Source organism: Myotis davidii, unplaced genomic scaffold (genome assembly GCF_000327345.1).
Source record: "Myotis davidii unplaced genomic scaffold, ASM32734v1 scaffold580, whole genome shotgun sequence".
Classification (NCBI taxonomy): Eukaryota; Metazoa; Chordata; class Mammalia; order Chiroptera; family Vespertilionidae; genus Myotis; species Myotis davidii.
The window spans coordinates 449,078-467,523 of NW_006293313.1; the positions used below are offsets into that span (position 1 = coordinate 449,078).

Consider the following 18,446-nt stretch of genomic DNA (forward strand, 5'->3'; position numbering starts at 1 on the left):
TAAAGAGTGTTTTAAAAACCTCTTCCACTCAAAAAAATACCTGTTAAAAATGTAGCCCTAAGTCTCATTCTTTTCTTGCCCACAAATAGATATTTATTAATCACTAGGTATTAGATATTATAATGGATTCAAAGACCTACCTACAAAACATGGATTTGATGCTTGGAAAATTGAGTTAGAGAGTAAAACATGAAAGGACAGAATTATATGAAAATAAATCAAGACATAACTTGATAAATTACTGAAAGATTTCTACAGAAGATTGCGATAGAAATCCATTCATATTGATGAGAAACTGCTGAAAGCTGGCACAGTTATTAAGGAAAGCAAAATAAAAGGAGGTTGGACTTGATATCAGACATGAAGGATGTAAATTGTTAAAATGGAAATGAGGAGGCCTTTATATTATACTGAAGAGTTAGAAGTTTACGGACACTGGAGAGTATCTAAAAACGTTTTCATGGAAATGAATCTTTAGGAAGACTGATTCAGCAAATATAGTTTGGAAGGAGAGTATAAGCAAAGAGACTCATAATACATTTATGATAGTTCAAATATCAAATACAGTGATAATTGTTAGAATTAAAATGAAACAAAGTTTGTGAGAGATCTTTTGAGAAATTGCTTGAAAAAAAAATCTACACAATCTGACAACTGACTGGACGGAGAAAGTAAACATCAGGGTAAACATTAGGCAACAATGACTAGTTTTAAGCCTAAGTTTAGAGAAGCAGGTACCATATATTGACCTGGGATATCAAAGGAGAATGTTTTGGTAAATTTTCAGTACAGTACTTAGGGCACAGTAGTAACTCTAGAAATTAGTACTGGCAGGTATGCTCAAAGATGTCACAAAAAATCAAGGGTAGGCTAGAGAGAATCAGAGACCAGGAAACAAAAAGTTAGGGCCATATTTGGCAAATCCCAATTGTCTATATAGATATGTTCTCTACCTTGCAGACAAGGCATCATCCACAATGACATAAGCAGCATGTCTTCACATGACTTGAGAAAAATGAATAGCAGTTTGCTTATATATCACCAAAACTCAGGTGCCATAATGTTGTTCCAAGTGTATGTGGAATATGTCAATAAAATAACTTTTATTAGAGCACATTTTAAGAATGATGACTTATAATCCTAATAACTGTTAAAAAAATACCTTAATAATTGTGGTAGGCAGAATAACATTCCCCCAAAGCTGTCTAATCCTTGGAACCTATGAATATGTTACCTTCATGGCAAAAGGACTTTGCAGAGGTAATAAATTTAAGAACCTTGAGATGGGGAAATTATCCTGGATTGTCAGTAGGTCCCGATATAATCACAGTGTCCTTTTTTGGTCAAGGGGGTGATGGTTAGGAGAATCAGAGTTAGAAATAGATTTGAAGATGTTATGCTTCTTACTTTGAAGACCGAGAAGTGGCTATGAGCCAAGGAATGCATGTGACCTCTAAAAACTGGAAAGGGCAAAGAAACACATTCTCCCCTAGAGCCTCAAAAAGGAATGCAGGCCTGTCAACACATTGATATTAGCCCAGTGAGATTCTTGTTGAACTTCTGACCTATAAAATTGTAAGATAATAAATTTGTGCTTTTAAAGCCACTAAGTTAGTGATAACTTGTTATAGAAGCAACAGGAAACTCATACATTAATATTACATACATTTTCTGAGTGACACATGCTCATTATAAAAAATTTAGAAATTATTAAAAGATATGGAAGCAACCTAAGTGCCCACCAAAGAGTGAATGGATAAAGAAGTGGTGCATATACACAATGGAATATGACTCAGCCATAAAAAAGAATGAAATCTTGCTATCTGAACAACATGGGTGGACCTAGAGGATATTATGCTGGGTGAAATAAGTCAAACAAAGGGAGACAAATGCCATATGATTTCACTTATATGTGGAATCTAAAAAAACAATATAAATGAACAAGTAGAACAGAAACAGACTCATAGATACAGAGAACGTATTGATGGTTGTCAGATGGGAGGGGGTTGGGGGAAGGGTGAAAAGGTGAAGGGATTAAGAAGAACAAATTGGTAGTTATTGAAGCGTCACAGGGATGTAAAGTACAGCATAGGGAATATGGTCAATAACCTATATATCTAAAAGGCTAATATGCTAAGCGTCCCTCCGACCGTCTGACTGGTTGCTATGATGCACACTGACCACAGGGGGGGGCATAGGCTCAACACAGGAGCTGCCATGATGTGCACTGGTCATTTAAAAGAAACGGCACCTGGCATCGACAAAGTAACACTCAGCTTCCCCCAAGTGGGACACAGGCCCTGCCACCACCTGGAGCAACAGCCCTCCAAATCGCAGCCAATGCTGCCGAGGCCCCATGGTGCAAAATGCGGCCCACAGCCCAGTCTGGAAACGGTCGTTGTGGGTGCCAGGTAATGACATAATGTAGCAACGCCTGGCTTCCTCTCCCTAGCGACTAGCCTCCTTGGAGTTCCTTGCGCACTGGGCCTCTAGTTATATAATAAGAAACAAAAACAATTTTTCAAAAATATGTTAAAAATCTGAACAGACCTTTTTCAAAAGAAAATACATAAATGGCTAATAAGCAGGAGTAAAAATATTCCACAACATCAGTAATCAAGGAAACAAAAAATCTACAATAAAGCATCACTATACATGCATTTAAAATGGCAAAATTTTAAATTATCAATATTCTTTTTTTTTAAGTGAAATTCAATGGGAACTATCATACATTGATGGTGGGAGTGTAAAATGGTACACTACTTTGGAAAAACAGTTTGGCAACTTATATTAAAACTAGAGGCCCGGTGCACATAATTCATGCGGGGCGGGGAGGGTGTTCCTCAGCCCAGCCTGCACCCTCTCCAATCTGGGATCCCTTGAGAGATGTCCGACTGCCCATTTAGGACACTAGGATCGGGCCTAAACGGGCAGTCGGACATCCCTCTCACAATCCAGGACTGCTGGCTCCCAATTGCTTGCCTGCCTGCCTGATTGCCCCCTAACCCCTCCCCTGCCAGCCTGATCGATGCTTAACTGCTCCCCTGCAGGCCTGGTTGCCCCCAACTGCCCTCCTCTGCCAGCCCGGTCACCCCTAACTGCCCTCCCCTGCAGGCCTGGTCCCCCTCAACTGCCCTCCCCTGCTGGCCATCTTGTGTCCACATGGGGGAGACCATCTTGTGTGTTGGAGTGATGGTCAATTTGCATATTACCTCTTTATTAAATAGGATTCATTTACCATTTAACCCAGTGATTTAATTTCTAGGTATTTATCAATATAAATTGAAAACATATGTCCACAAAAAATCTTATATACATTTATACCAGCTTTATTCATAATGACCACAAACTGGAAACAAACTAAAGACCCATTAACAGGTAATGAATAAACAAATTATAAATACTACTCACCCCCCAAACTAGAAGATGAATGAATTACATGCAACAGCATGAAGTTTCAAAAACATTATGTTAACTAAAGAAAACCAGAAACATATATAAAATTTAGAATAGGCACAATGGATCTATAGTGGCATAAAGCAGGTCAGTAGGGCTTGAGGCTGAGAAAAGGGAAGGAAAACTGACAACAAATAGGCATGAGGGAACTTTTGGGGGTGATGGGACTATTCTATATCTTAATTTGGGCTTATATATTTATTTGCCAATACCTATTATTAAATTAAAAATATGTGCAACTTATTCTATCTAGTTTATATTTAAATAACACTGATTTTAAAAGAAAAAAGTTAAAACTATAAAAATCATCTATGTATTTACCACTCAATTTTGTTAAAATTACTTCTAATTTTTCCAAAGTTTCTATGCACTATTCGGTACCATTTTCTCTAACTGTATCACTTCTAATCAACTTATCATGTCATTAATAATTATTTGTAGACATTAAATAGCTTAATGAGCTCTACTTTACTATTTTAATAAAAAAATTATCTTAGAGATTAGATTTTCCAGTTTTCATTTTTATCAGTAATATCCCAATGATCATCTCTGCATTTAAAGGTTTGTCCACATTTGTATCATTTCTTTGGGAAACAGTTCTAGTAAAACAGTATTAGGTTAGGTTAAAGGATAAAAGAAAAAGATACTTATGTCACTCCTATTTTTCTGGAAATTGCCTTATAAGAATCTACTTAAAAGCGTAGCCACCTTTACAAACCTCGCCTGTGATTCTTATTTCAAGATACATTTTTTTTAAAAAATATATTTTATTGATTTTTTACAGAGAGGAAGGGAGAGAGATAGAGAGCTGGAAACATCGATGAGAGAGAAACACCGATCAGCTGCCTCCTGCACATCTCCTACTGGGGATGTGCCCGCAACCCAGGTACATGCCCTTGACCGGAATCGAACCCGGGACCTTTCAGTCCACAAGCCGACGCTCTATCCACTGAGCCAAACTGCTTTCAGCTCAAGATACATTTTGATTAATTAGCTTCTTAGGAATTGGGGAAAGACTTCAAGGAACAGTTAACAAAAGATAGCTGCAAAATGCCCATGGAAGGTCGTTTCTTTTGCTGCTCTTTGTATTGTGGAGTCCTATGAAAAAATTCATCTAAAACATCAGTTGTAGGAATTGGAGTGGAGCTGAATTGTTCCACTGACTCCTTATGGTCACTTCCTTTACTTCTTCAAGTCTCTCTTGGATGTCTCTGTATCAGAGAGGTCTTCCCTAGCCTCCCTTTGTAATTCAAAGACCCTCATGGTCCTCAAAACACACACACACACACACACACACACACACACACACACACACACACACGCGGATTACTCCTTCTCTCCCCACTTAGCCTGATATACATTTTTTTCATTATATTTATAATCTGGCATCTGCCACACACACCACCTTCACCCTCTGGGAGAAAGTAAACTCCATGAGAGCAGGAATTTTGTTTTGTTCACTGGCATATCCCTATTACCTCAGTGTAGCCCTCAACTATTCGTTGAATGCAAGCTACTAGTAGAATGATTGGGGATTGAGGAACTTTAAGTTGTTGACAGAAAATCCTGGAGGCAAGAAAAAATAAAGTGAGATTGGGTACTATGTTTCTGAAGAGAAAACCAAAACAAAAGAAAGCAAACAACTCTTGGGGGGAGAATCAAAATGTCTACTGGAATGCTGAAGTTATTAGTTAAGAGTTGTGTTTAAACTGTTTGCTCTAAGTTCATGATGAAAACTGAACACCTACCTCCCATTCCTCTACACAATCTTTATTTAAATCTACAATGCATGAATAGATATGGAAGGGGAGAAGGGGAAGAATATGAAATGGGCCAAGTTCTACAGCAAGTTTGACAAAAATAATTCAAACAGTAAAGCACTTAAAAATAAATTTAAGAAAAGACACTTCCCGAATCTTCAATTCTTAACCATAAAGTTGTAAACCACTCATGATTACGAGTATACTATTTTTAACTTACACACACTTAGGTATATTTATTATATTCTTCGGAGTCACAGAAAAGACACTAGAATAAATAACCAAAGGCACCGAAGGTAAATGATGACTTAACATCTTAAAATTCATGAACCATTCAGATAGTAAGTCCATAAACTCTTGAAAGGTACAATGGGCTAAAGTCATGAATATTAAAGAGTATTCAACATGATCATATTTTCTATTTAAACTTTTTTATTAAAAGCTATTTAGTTCCTCCTTTATCTTGACTAGGTAAGGCTGAGAACACCACAAAATGATTATCTCCATGGGAAGGCATTTTCTCATTGGCATAATACATTTTATAAATTCCTCGATTATGGTAGTAATAAAAGGTCTAGATGATAGCTTATTAATACAAGATTTCTGTATTAAGATGCCAATGACTGTCATATGCACCATTAATTTAATAACAACTATGAACACAAAATAAATAAACTTGCTAAGTGTTCACACTGAATATGAGATGCGTTCCAACTATGGAAAAGTCAATTAAGGGCAAAATTCATCTTATCATTGAGGAAATATTGTACTTTGAAAATAGAAGACTGAATTCAGCAAGTTCATTGCTTACTGGTTTTGAGACCTGTATCAAAACACTGGCTCTTTGTAACTCTCAGATGTCTGACTCTAAAAGGAAACCATTGTCTTCTTCCCTATAAGATGGCGGAAGGAAAGAACTGAGGAAGCAACAAACAGATCAGATAATCTTTGAAGGATCGTTCTAGCTCTAAGGCTGTGGTTCCATGTTTCTTTTTTTTTTCTTGATTTTATTTTATTTATCCATCACCATTTATCCCCCCTATCCCCTCCTCCACCTTCATCTCTCCCCCTCCCTCCCCTCCCACCCCAGCAGTCACCACACTGTTGTCCATGCCCATCAGTTCTTTCCATTTTTTCCTTTTATCTTGATAATACAATTATTGAAAGGGAGAAGATGCTAATTTTATTAATTCATGCAAACCCTTCTGTTAATTTTCATTCTCATCTAAATCTTTATCACAGTTCTTAGAGCATTACTACCTTTGTAACCCCTGATTTTCAGAGGGCCCTTGAAGTTGTTGATTTTAGGAGTTGGTAAGTCATTCTTTCTTCATAAAATCTTCGACGACAAGCTCCAATAGCTAAAGTAGACACAGCTTCCAATGAACAGGACGGCAGCTCCGCTTCTAATAAGTTAATCCAATGGTTTTTGTCATGAGCAAAACAAGAAATCATGTTTTTAATCATACTAAAAGGTCTCTGCATTTTGTTAACATCTGGAGTTCAATCACTTCTGTGCTAAAAACCGGGGAATGCTTCAGCAGGGCATAAATCTTGCCCCCTCATTGTACATGCGATCCAGATGCTAGAGGAGAATTAACGTTCGTTTGTAACACATCTGGTGGCGGCAGCTTTGAGTAAACTCTAATAGAAAGAGTGCGGAACTAACGTGGCATTACACCTTTCCTCGGGCCAGGGGTTCTAGACTGAAGGTAAAAGCCTGCAGGTGTCCCTTGGGGCTTAGCAATAAACTGCACTAATCAGCTCTGGCATTGTGTTAAGTGCAGGGTGTTTTGAATTTTCCACAGAAATTTCACAGTCCAGTAACTCTACATTCCAACTGTCTGCTTTTGACAACTCTTTAGATTTGCCACCATCCTGAAACACCAAACAAAGGAAAGGCCCAAAGTCACTGTCAGAGGTGGGCTATCCCAAAAGGTGGCAGATCATGGCCAGTGCAGTGGTGAGCAAATGACAAGACTGGCCTAATTGTAGAAATGAGAAGTGACTTAGAATCTGCCCTACAGGTAGTCTGGTGGAGTTGAAAGAGCTTTGAATTTGAACTGGGACATCTGAACTTAAGTCTCACTTCTGGTTTGTATGCAGAAGTCCAAAATTACCTGAGTTCCAGCTTCCAAATAACATGATGGCTTTTTGTAAAAAAAAAAAAAAAAAAAAAGTCAAATTTCTTAGAATAACATTTTAATTCACTTTTTAACATAGCCTTCCTTTCCAACCTCCTTTATCCTCAACGTACACTTGGATTTTAAACTACAACAAATATCTTGCTTTTTAAATACCTGTTGCAGGCTTAGCTGGTTTGGTTCAGTGGTTAGAATGTCGGCCCGCGAACTGAAGGGTCTCAGGTTCAATTCTGGTTAAGGGCATGTACCTTGGTTACAGGTTCAATCCCTGGAGGGAGGCAAATAATCGTCATAGATTGCTGTTTTTCTCTCTCTATGTCTCTCCCCTTCCCTTCCACTCTCTCTTTCTAAAAATAATAATAATAATAATGGAGAAATTATCCTTGGGTGAGGAGTAACAAAAATAAAATAAAATAAAAACCTGTTGCATATGTTTGTGCTTTGGAGCCTTTGTTCATGCTCTTGCTACTGGTATTCATGCTTTGCTTCAGTTCATTTACTGACCTATTATTCCCCACATGGTTTTAAGTCTCCTTCTCCATAAGGCACTGGTACATGTCTCCATTATTGCACTTTCCATGGTAATCAGGTATTGCTCATTGTTCTGTGTACCTATCTCCTTAGCTAGACTTTGATTCCACTTTATGAGAATCTGTGAGAGAAAAGGTGATGCCTATTGGAAGCATCCAATCAAGTCTGGGGGATACATTGCATGCTGTTACAGATGGCCTCCAATTTAACTACTCTTCTGTGAGTAAATTCTTTTTTTTTTTTTAATTTTTATTGTTGAAAGTATTACATATGTCCCCTTTGAGAAAATGATTTCTGATAGGGTACTCAAATGCTACTGGACAACTGCAGGGTTTACATTAGGATATAAAAGAACATCTAGGTAACTATAAATGTGTCTTATGAGGGCACTGTGCTAAGATGCTCCCCAATGAGAGCATCGAAACAAAGATCAGAATCACATCTCCCCATCCTGCCTGGCTCTTGTGCTCATTGAGGATAACATCTTCTACCTTATTCAAAGTATTCTTCTTTATTTTAAGTTGGTGCAGATTGTCTGATGGAATTTTATGAGTTAAATGTGCATATAATGTGACTGCACTAATTATGTATTTTGAATTTGGTATTTGTAACTATAAACTAGAATGCCAGAAGAAACAACTTGCCAGTTTGGACTTGAAACTTGCCACACTACCAAATGAATCATCTTATCTAATAAAAGCCTAATATGCTAAGTGTCAGGTCATCTGGTTGGCCGTTCAACCAATCAAAGCTTAATATGCTAATGATATGATAAGGCCACTCAACCACTTGCTATGGCGTACACTGACCACCAGGGGGCAAACAGTCCAACCAGTAGGTTAGCTTGCTGCTGGGGTCCAGCCGATCAGGGCTGAGCGAGATAGGCCGGATACGCCCTGGAGCCCTCCTGCAGTTTCTCCCCTGCTGGCCAACCTCCTACGTCTCTCCCCTGGCCCCAATCATGCATCGGTGGGGTCCCTCAGCCTGGCCTGCACCCTCTCACAATCCGGGACCCCTTGGGGGATGTCGGAGAGCTGGTTTTCACCCAATCCCCCAGGCCAGGCCGAGGGGCCATGCTGGTGCATGAACTCGTGCACTGGGCCTCTAGTATAGAATAAGGGAAATAAGATATGAACACTGATAAATGTTTATAATCTCATTAAAAGAAAAATGTGGCTTAAAAAAGATTGACAAGGGTATTGATGTCTTAAAGACATAGATCTCTAGCAGTGATAAGATCCTGATAACTTCACTTTGCTTTTGGATAGCATTGTTTTCCCTAGTATTTTCATATACCTCATTCACTCATTTATTTGTCTTCTCTGGCCACCTATGAAGTAATGCCCAACAGTAAGCCTAGGGAAGAAGGAAGATCAAAGAATGACTACACTAATCTAAAAATAGCCAGATAGAATACATCAGTTGTTAAATAAAATAAAAAAATTCTAAGTAAACTTATAAATGGTTATTGTGGAAAACAGTTTAGATTGAACAAGACACACTCAGTTCAGATTTGATGGATAAATAACCAATAGTAAACATCTTTTTATCTGTTTAAAAAAGATCTGAGGGGTTTTTTTTAAATGAATTATTCATTTCAACTCTTCCGAGACATGTATTTCAGGCATACCCTTATATAAAACATAGAATTGGGTTTTTCATTATGATTAAGCATGATTTTTTAAATTTTTTAAAACATTTCTATTGATTTTTAGAGAGAGAGGGAGGGAAAGGGATTGAGAGATAGAAACATCAATGAGAGAGAAACATCATCGATAGGCTGCCGACTGCATGCCCCCTACTAGGGATCAAGCCTGCAACCTGGGCATGTGCCCTGACCAGGAATTGAACAGGTAACCTCTTGATTCCTGGGTCAATGCTCAAACACTGAGCCACACTGGCCGGGCAAGCATGATTTTTTAAAAAGGTAAGTTGCCCACTTATAATTATGGGAGCCAGTCTTGTTTGGTCTTAATTCTGTCATTCATGTCAAGCTTTCTGTTACAAATTTATACTACATGACCTATTTTCTTCCCTTTGTTCTCTGTTTATGTGTTCTTGATTTTTAAAACTCATAATAAAATGGGAATGATACATGTTATAATGCAAAGGAGTATATATCTCAATCATCATCTGACTTAATGTTATACTTTTACCAAATCTTTAAAAAAAAAATGGATAGTTCCAATGATATTTAAACTGTTCCAGAAAAAATTTTCTACTAAGATCATAAATGAGACATAAATTTTTTATTATCACTACACTTTCATTTAACCCTGGCTAAAGTATTAGCCAACACAATTCAATAAGAAAAATAAACTAAGGTATAAAAAAGGAAAGAAGCCCTAGCTGGCGTGGCTCAGTGGATAGAACATTGGCCTGCAGACTGAAAGGTCCCGGGTTCGATTCTAGTCAAGGGTACATGCTTGGGTTGCGGGTTCAATCCACAGTAGGGGATGTGCAGGAGGCAGCTGATCTATGATTCTTTCTCATCATTGATGTTTCTATTTCTCTCTTCCTCTCCCTTCCTCTCTGAAATCAATAAAAATATATTTTAAAATAAATAAAAAAAGGAAAGAAGCTAAAATTATCATCATTTGCAGATAACATGGTTGTATATCTGGAAAAGAACATGAGAATAAAATGTTTTAAAAGCACTCTAGCAATAAGAGAACTCTGCAAGGTACTCGGGTAAAAAAATTAATGTACAATGACAGCCTTTATACATACAAACAATACTCAACTGGATGATCTACAGGAGAGAAGAACCCATTTACAAAGGCAATAACAACAACAAAACCTGGGGATACACTTAACTAGAAATAAATTAGATCAATATGAAGAAAATTTTAAAATTCTCTTGAGAATAACAAAATACACATTCATGTACATACAAATTACACACATACACACACACTTGAACATAAAGATAAGCATATAATATACATGGGAATGAATATACAAAAATATGTAAGAACTCAATTTTACCTCGGTTAATTTATAAATTTGATGTTTTTGTTTTAGACCAGGGGTCCTCAAACTTTTTAAACAGGGGACCAGTTCACTGTCCCTCAGACCGCTGGAGGGCCGGACTATAGTTTAAAAAAAAAACTATGAACAAATGCCTATGCACACTGCACATATCTTATTTTGAAGTAAAAAAACAAAATAGGAACAAATACAATATTTGTATTTGCATGTGGCCCGCGGGCCGTAGTTTGAGGACCCCTGTTTTAGATGATAGGCTAATTGACTCTGAAGATCATCCAGAAAAATAAGCAAATAAAAATAGCCAGAGAATTTCTAAAAAACTAAAGCAAGACAAGGAAACTATTTCTACCAGGTTTTGATATCTACTATAAATCTAATCAAAATGAATATTTTGCTACTTACACATGAATTAGATAAGTCCATAAACGAGAAAAGAAAACACAGAAATAGATCCAAATATATACAGTAATATAGTAAAGACACAGGGAACATTTCAAAATAGCATTGAAAATATGGATTTTATAATAATTTGTGATGAGAAAGTTAGGTAAACACCTGAAAAAGATTTGGATTCCTATCATGCACCAGAATAAGTTGAAAAGTGATAAAAGATCTAAGTGTAAAAAATGAAATCACAAAAGTAGAAGAAACTATGAAAAAATCTACATTCTTTCAAGTGAGAAAAGGTACTCTAAGAATAAATAAAATCCAGAAGCCCTATAAAATTTATAAGTTGACTATATGTAACTTTTAAAATTTTTTTGTATGGCAAGAATTATAATAATAATCAAAATCAAACAAAAAATTGAGAGAAAATATTTACATAAGAAACAAAAAGCTAATGTCTTTAATATGTAAAGAATTTCTACTCGTCAATGAGAAAAGAATCAACAATCCAGTAGCTTAATGAGTGGAGATTGTGAAGACACAAAGCACAGAAAAGCAGATACAGACAGGTCCCCAATACATAGAAAGATATTGAAGAAATGATGCTTTAAATTTAATCTTCCACATTTAAAACACTATTTTTAAATCTAGAAGAATGGAAAAATTCAGAAAGTACGGTAACTCTGCATTGGCCAGAGTTCAGGGAAGGAAACACCTCCACACACAGATCACGTACACTCAAATCAATAAAACCTGTTGGCAGGGCATTTTGATCATACTTATCAAAACTACAAATACACATGCCTTTAATCAGCAATTCCACATTTAGGACTATAGCCTACAGATTTACTCACACATGTGGTAAAATGATATATAAGCAAGATTATTCACTGCAACCTTGTTTATAAAAGCAAAATATATTAATCATCTAAATATCCATCCACAGAGTACTGCTTATAGAAATTGTAGTGCATAGATATAATGTTATATTATAAATAGTAAATAAAGAAATGTTTTATGTATAGATATATGATGATCTCCAAAATATGTTGTTGTTTTTTTAATCCTCACGAGTGGATAGGATATCTTTTTTATTGATTTGAGAAAGAGAGGAAGGGATAGAGAAACATTGAAGAGAAAAAGAAACATGGATCGATTGCCTCCAGTACACACCCACCTGGATCAAACCCACAACCTAGATATGTGCCCGGACTGGAATGGAATCTGCCACTTTTTTTGTTGCACAGAATGACATTCCAATGAACTGAGCCACCAGGCCAGGGCTCCAAGATATTTTTAAAAGAAAAAAAAGGATAGAGAATATTATGTATAATATACAAATATTTGAGTAAAAATTGGAAGAGAAACATAAAATACTAGTATATATCTTAACCTTGATCTCTACAGCCTACATTCAATAGCATTAGATTACTACTTATTATTCTCCAGAGCCATCATACTTCTGATTACTATATTCTTCCCTGTGTAGAATGTCCTTCTGCTATCATCATAATTAGCTAGTTAATGTTAATAGGAAGAGAGCAAAGGGGAGGCCAGACATTATAAGCATGGTCATCTGGGCAGCTTCACCAGGAAGCTACAGCTTCACACTCCCTAGGAAACCACCAGTCCATTCCCTGTAGATCAGGGAGAAGGGATTGAACAAAGGGGAGATGGGCACATGTGCAGTAAAGCTGGGGTATGTAGGGAAGGTGCTGGTCAGTCTAGCCTGAGAAAAAGATCATTGGCTAGGAGGGTGGGCCCTATCAAAGCACAGGAAATCTTGGAAGGGTAAGACCCAAGATAAAGAGTTCCCCCTTCCTTTTGCTCTCTCGTGCTTGCTCTTGTGTGCTAGTCTCCACAGCCATGTGACCTTAAGCAGCCCCATAGCCCATGGCCATGCAGAACCCACATGCAATGGACTGCACTTGGGAATACAAACTAAGCTAGCCAGATGCTGGACTGGACTGAACTTTAATGTGGAGCAGAAATTCTGGGCAGTGGCCTTAATTCTAGTCCTGCTAAAGACAAGAAAGGACTACTTCCACGGCTGGACAGCCAGAGATGGAACCTTGAAGGGAAACCCCTTAATTTTACACCATCAATAAATCTTCCTACGGTACTCCATCCTCCCTTGGGGGCCTCAGGAAATTCTTTTCCCTGTAGCACCCCAGGAACTCCACTTCCACCAACAGCACTCGTCCTTATTTTTGCTTGTCAAAAATCCAATCTGTCTTTACATAGATCCTCCTATATATTAATTTTTCTTTTTTCAGCACTACCATCTGATTTCTAGTTGTTGTTTATTTCTAATAAAAGGTAGTCAAAACTATTAAGTCTACATAATACTGGAAGAAAGGGGGCAGGGAAAAGGAACAGCTATTAAAAACAGGTCTGTCAGACACTTTAATGACCTATGTCATTTAGCTGTACAACAACCATATAATTCAAATATTATTCCAGTCACAAATATTGAAACTACCTTGACAAGATTAGAGAATGTTTGCAATGCCTCAAATCTAACAACTGGATGTGCAGAGGTTCAGACTCAGGTTTCCAAGATCCCAAAGTTTTCCTTGTTCCTCTATATAGCTTTGTACTTAAAGGATCTCTGCCACTTTTCTTAGAGCCCAAATATTTGAGGTCATCTAATTCAACACTCTTAATTTACAAATGAGAAAAAGAAAGCTGGGGAGGTTAAATGCTCTGCAAACTAGTTTGTTAGTGTCATTGGGATTAGATGGAAGGTCTATAAAAGGACTAAGGATGTAAGGTCAACCTGGTACTTTACACTTGTATAGTAGAATTTAGTTTTAACAGGATAATTGACAGTCTTTAAAATTAAAATGTTGTCACATACAACATACTGAAGAGGTTCAGGAATAAAAAGCATAAACATCTGAGAATGAATGTCCATCTGTGAAAATTAATGTCCATCCATGACCTTTATAAGAATGTTTTAGTGTAATTAATTCTTTGCCAAGCATCTTTCTGTGCTAAACACAAAATGAGTTCTTGACATCTGATACAAAGTCCATGTGCCCGATGATAAAATCCGGAGGTATCCGGTGCTTACATGCCTCCTCCCTCCAATATCTGGCTCCCATCCCACAGCCTCTACCACTCTGGCTCAGGAAGTAGGCAATTTCCTGCCCTGGCTGAGCCGGATATTAAGACCTCTTTGTTCCTTATCTCTGAGAAATAACACCTCTCTCTGTAATACTCCAAGTGGCCGGCTGACTCATAGTCATACCTACTATGTAAAGGACTAAAGGACCTTCTGTTGTTCTTTAACGTTAGTGTTGACGGAGACCAGTGAGTTGCACACATTTTAATTGTAAAATGCTGCAGGGCGTTATGTAGCACATGGATTATTATGGTTTGTAGATTGTCTGATATGAGGATAAAGGAGACTTTTTTAAAGAACTATAAAGCTAAAGGATCTTGCTTTCTGCACCTCCCTGCTCCCCAACTCATCCACAAACAAACCCAACATTTTATATCAATTTTCATCTTTGGAAGCATCCTCTCTCATATGCGACATCTTAAATGGACTCATTCGTATTAGTACAGACTAAACTGAAACTTGAGACTGTGTAACATGAGCAATTTGACTATTCTCGTTGGAGGCAATACATACAGAGATAACAACTGCTGACAACTTCTTGGTACATCCCAATCTATAAAGACATATGACATATCGATCTGTACACATAGGCTGTGTTCTCTATTTAACTGATGGTTAGTAACACCATCTGCACATCCACAGCTTGTCCAGTTTCCAGGCTTCTTCCATTTGGTGGAATGTTCTTAATACACTATTCCTATTCAACACTTCAAAGCCCTTTCAAAACATTTCACTTTCCATGTAATGCATGCCCTACATTCCAGCTTGCTCCTTTTGGAGCGCAGCTATCAGGAAAAGCTAGTAACAGTCCATTATAACCAAGCACTGAAACTAAAATTTAGAAGTAAAAATTGTAGGGAGCACAATTTGCCCTCCTCCTTCACTAGCAGCATTAAAATAATAAAAACATTCTAGAGCTAAGAAATCTTAAGGCTTATTTAGCAGCATTTTAAGAAGTGGGATGGAAAAGGTTCCAAAGGGAACTACACAGGGATGTTGACTGGGCCACCAGGAGAAGACCCAGACTAGATGGGCAGGTCACTAAGAAACAGACAGGAGAAGACCCAGACTACATGAGAATATGACTAAGAAACAGAACACAAGATTAAATAAGTAGGGTTGAACAAATTTATAGACCTTGAAATTTCCACCTGCAATTTGTGGATCAATTTTCTACTTTCTTGGAAATTAAGACCTCAAATCATGTAGTTTACGTTTGGAAAGAAATTCAGGATCTCAGGTTTTATACCTTTCCTAACACTTAACTTGATTTAGTTGTAATTTTTTATTTATTTAGTTTAAAAATCTTTGCCATCCACTAGGCTGTAATCTTTATAGCATCTGGCACAGTTGGCAGGCATATAGTAAGTACTCAAAAACTATCTGTTGAGTGAATGAGGTCATCTAAATTAACTTCGACAGAGAGATAATGTAGAAGATAGAGATGTTATCTTTTTTTATAGTTTCTTCAACAGCTGACTCTAACCATGATCTCCATGAATATCCTCAGTGATGAAGCCCGGGCATCAGTAAGGCCTCCCATACCCTTGTCAGCCTGCCATTGGTGAGTAGGAGCCAACTTGTTTTAGAAGAAGGGCAACGGTTACTAGGATATTCTAGGTCAAAGGACATGAAAATATTGAATGCTTCTGATGTTTCTGGCAGTCACTAGGCTTTAGGTAAGATACAAGGAAATGAAATATATGAGGGCCTTTTTTTACTTCTCAAAAAGCCTTATGGAATTAGACATTACTCGACACATTTTCCATATAAAGTAACTGAGGCCAACCTTTGAATACTTTATTCAAGACAAAATAGACTTAAATAGACTTGAAATCAGGTCTGGCTTGGAAGCTCAGATTCTTCCTAACTTGCTACACTGCCTCTATTGAGAAGTATAAAACAGAAATACTATCCTCAAATAAGTCACAATATAGCTGGAGACAGATTTGTAAACAGCCATATAGTGTTTACCACAAGTATGTAGAATGCATAAGCAAAAAGAAGAAAGCTATTAGTTCAGCCTGGAGTTTGGAAATATCAGGAAGGCTTCACCAGAGAAGGCTTCTGACCTGGGTCATGAAGGTGATTGGAATCAACTTGACTAATGAGAAAGTCTCCCAGGAGTCCAAGAACTCAGTGCAATCTGAAGACTTTCTCAAGGGGGAGAGGGGACACACCCAAGTTAATACATAATGGGTTTTTGTAAGTATTTGTGTGCTTGATATGTAAGTACCCCCTTAACCCTCTACCTATATGCAAATGTATACACATACACCACTATCACCACTACCACCATGACCAACACCATCACCACTACCATTACCACCTCCACCACCACCACCACCCCTCCACCACTTTCACCACTTCCACCTCTATCACCTCCACCTCCACCTCCACCACCTTCACATACATCACCACCACCATATACATCACCTTGTCATGCCTGGACAGATTGCCTCCGTGCCCTTTCCACTACACTCATTGCCTCTGAGCACTAATAAACAAGGCACTCAGTGTATGTGATTATAAGAATATAACCAAAGGAATTTTAAGTGCCAGACATGGTTAATTTAACTGACTTCAATGTTACAGACACTTCTATAAGCATAAAATTTAGGACGGGGGGTAAATACAGAGTAGGCAGCAGCAGAGAAATTTCCTGAACTCAAGTTTTTAATAAAAATTGGCAAATGTTCTCAGCAATTTGCTTTTAATGTGGATGGAACTAGTCTCTCATGGAAATATACCTTCCTGTACGTTTATTGCATATAAAAAAAAATGGGGACTGTGTCTGGCTGTAAGCCACACAGACCACCTCATCTTCTTGCTTAGAGGAAATTTAACAGGGAATTTAAAATTAAAATTCCAGTTTGTTCATCACACAGAAAACTACCCAACACTAATGGGCTAACAGCAAATCAAACTTGCTGGTATTATAGTATTCAAACAAAACAACAGGGGTGGAGATGTTCAGTAGTGGTTGATTTGTGATGATTTGCTTAGCTGTTAATCGGTATTGTGAGAACAATGACCTTTGTGAGAAAGCATTGCTACTCCTGAACAATGCCCCTCTCACTCAAGAGACTTTGAGTCTCTGGCAGCAAACACTAAATTTTAAGTTTCTTGCACCCGACACAAACCTATACAGCAGCCAATGAAGCAGGGAGTGACTGCATACCCAAGAAGAACTGGATAGAATACCCACTTTATGGCTCATGAATGATACTGAGGCTGAGTGTGGCATGCTCAGGGATTTGGGCACAATTCTACTACCAGGTTAAGAAAAATACTGAAAAATGATGGTGTAAAGTGATATTAACAGCATGTGGAGAGAAGTCTAATTTGAAAGTGGACCGTAATCTTAACCTTGATATGAATCAAATTCCCAGCGCTCTTTGGTTTATACAACCAGGTAGTCTTAAAGAGGTCATGGAAGATGATGTGGAGTGTTTAGAGAGGAGTGCTGCTGCTCCTGAAGAGAATTCAGAGGACTTTTCAGAGTAAAGAGCTTTAACTTGCTCAAAGGAGCTTCCAGAAATGGGAATTACAGCCGTAACGTTAAAGAAGATGCCAAAAACACTGACCTCTAAGAAAGGGAATGAGGAAGAAAGGGGAAAAGAGGCATCTTTAGACAAACTCAGCTCTGTTTGAATTCACAGAAAGAGGCAGAGGCGTATTAACTCAGGAAGAGAAAGCTGAGGAAACTATGCCTCTAAGCCAGTGGTTCTCAACCTTCCTAATGCCACAACCCTTTCATACAGTTCCTCATGTTGTGGTGACCCCCAACCATGAAATTCTTTTCGTTGCGACTTCATAACTGTAATTTTGCTACTGTTATGAATCGTAATGTAAACATCTGATATGCTATATGTGTTTTCCGATGGTCTCGACCCACAGGTTGAGAACCACTGATTTAGAGGTATAAAGCTATTTGGGGGGAAAAATTGATTACATTTCCAAAATTTGGAACTTGACAAATAATTTCTAATTACTATCATTTGCTACCTATTTTATGTGGAAGAATACATACCAGATATCTGAATTCAT

At 37.6% G+C, this 18,446-nt stretch overlaps 1 long non-coding RNA gene across 1 annotated transcript; it reads right to left on the reverse strand.

Moving 5' to 3' along the window:
• Positions 1 to 3,407: 3,407 nt before the first annotated feature.
• LOC107183637 lies at positions 3,408 to 9,273 on the reverse strand. Its single transcript, XR_001514421.1, has 4 exons — positions 9,188 to 9,273; positions 7,306 to 7,366; positions 6,477 to 6,622; positions 3,408 to 3,475 (listed from the first exon to the last, which is right to left on the reverse strand). It is a non-coding gene; the product is annotated as an uncharacterized LOC107183637 (long non-coding RNA).
• Positions 9,274 to 18,446: the final 9,173 nt, after the last annotated feature.